This window comes from Grammomys surdaster, unplaced genomic scaffold (genome assembly GCF_004785775.1).
Source record: "Grammomys surdaster isolate TR1022 unplaced genomic scaffold, NIH_TR_1.0 233, whole genome shotgun sequence".
In the NCBI taxonomy this organism is placed as follows: Eukaryota; Metazoa; Chordata; class Mammalia; order Rodentia; family Muridae; genus Grammomys; species Grammomys surdaster.
Genome location: NW_021604678.1, coordinates 3118302 through 3120428, shown reverse-complemented (window position 1 = coordinate 3120428; position 2127 = coordinate 3118302). Strand labels below are relative to the sequence as shown.

Sequence of the window (2127 nt, the reverse complement as noted above, 5' to 3'; positions counted from 1 at the left end):
TACAGAGTTAACAGAGACCTCACAGCCTTTACAGAGTAACAGACACCTCACAGCCTTTACAGAGTTAACAGACACCCTCACAGCCTTTACAGAGTAACAGACACCCTCACAGCCTTTACAGAGTTAACAGACACCCTCACAGCCTTTACAGAGTAACAGACACCCTCACAGCCTTTACAGAGTAACAGACACCTCACAGCCTTTTCATACATGTTTGTACTTTAGCCATCACTGACAGAGAACATTTTTTTTACTGTTTCAAACTCATGAAGTTCTTTTTGCCTTGGAGCATGTAAGTGCTGTTCCCTGAACCACTCTGTCCTTCTCCTATGTCTCTACCTAATCAATACCCATTTTTTTCCTCTTATCTTCTTTCAAGCTTTTAGTAATAATTTTAATGTTTTTCATTATGCAACCATCCCTGCCCCCAATGCAGCAGGACATCTTAATCAGTCTCAAAACTCAAAACTAGCATTTCTGAGTATTTCCTACAAGGGGATTCCCACCAAAAACTATGCTTGTTGGTTTTTGTCAACTTGACATAGGCTATAGTCATCTGGGAAGAAGAAAGCCCAGCTGAGAATTGCTCCATCAGATTAGCCTATAGGCGCGTGTATAGGGCTTTTTTTGTTTTAAACCAGAACATTTATTTTATGACTGTTTGAAATCCTCACGATGAACTGGAGGCTGCAACAGCTGCTCTCTTGGGTTTAGGTGTTGTTCCTTCATGGAATCCTTGTCTGAATCTGAGATAGACAATCTTTAGGTGCCTCATCCGACCAGTCCCGGTAGTGTTTCGTCTCTTAGCCTTGGCACTCCAGTCACACTTGCTCTTGCATTTGGCAGGGTAGCCACATTTGCCACAGGTGGACTTTTGAAGGTGGCAGGCCTTGGAGCCACAGCAGTGGCATGACTTGTGTGTCTTATTGCAACGCTTTTCAAAGAATGACATTCCTTTCATCATCTTGCTTCTGCTAGAGAGGATTTTTGTGATTAAAGGTTGATGTGGGAGGGCCTAGCCCTCTGGTGGTCGTCGCCACTCTGCTGGTGGTTGACAGTAGGGCAAGCAAGCCATAGAGAGTTAAGGTAGTAAAATGTATTCCTCCAGGACCTCTGTACCAGCTCCTGCCTCCAGGTTCTTGCCCTGCCTGAGTTCTTGCCCTGACTTTGATAAGAACACGTAAGCCAAACAAGCCCTTCCTCCTCAAGTTGCTTCTGCTCATAGTGTTTCACCACAGCAATGGAAAGCAAACTAGAACAGAGTTCAGCCCCTTCCACTTAGCATAATTTGGTTTCTCTGTGGTATAGCATGTGCCAGAGTTGTTTTCTTTTTATTTCTATATAAAATATACACTTCATACACTTCGCTAGTATATTATCCAGTTGCTAGACACTTACCTTGGTCCCAAGTAGCATGCTATTTTAAAATACTGCCATGGATATTCATGTGAAAACTGGACAAATATCTATTTTTGTTTCTTTGAAGTAGACATCTAATGTAAAATAACAGGCTTTATGATATATTTGTGCTTAGCATCTCAAGAAAACAACCTAGCATTTTTTTCAAAATGGCTCTGACCAGCAGTGTGTGAGTTCCTGTTCCCCAAATCCTTTAACCACAGCCATGCTATTGGATGTCACGTGACATCACACAGTTCTGATTTATAATTCCACATTGTCTATGCTAAGCAACTTTCCATACACTTGTTCCCTATTTGCACATCTTCCTCAGTGAAGTACTTATTCAAACACTTTCATATTTTTCATATGAAAGTTTTTAAAAGATTTTATTTATTTTATGTATATGAGTACACTGTCACTGTCCCCAGACACACAAGAACAGTACAACAACAGTTCCCATTACAGATGGTTGTGAACCATCAATAGTAATATTGAGTTTTAAGAAATGTTTATACCTTCTAAGTACATGTGCCTTTTGTCAAATATTTGCTTTGTAAAGATTTCCTCCTTGCCTATGGTGTTGTGTTGCATTGTGACACACACATGTTCTTGAGACTTAAGTTCAGTTTCATAATTTCAGTCTCTTGACTTATACTTTGGTGCTGTATGTACAAACGCTTTGCTGAGCCCTAGGTCATGAACATTATCGCCTACATTTTCACTAAA

The 2127-nt window shown here is 40.6% G+C and overlaps 1 pseudogene; it reads right to left on the bottom strand.

Annotated features, from left to right (window-relative positions):
* Positions 1-670: 670 nt before the first annotated feature.
* Positions 671-964, bottom strand: LOC114626360 (annotated as a pseudogene).
* Positions 965-2127: the final 1163 nt, after the last annotated feature.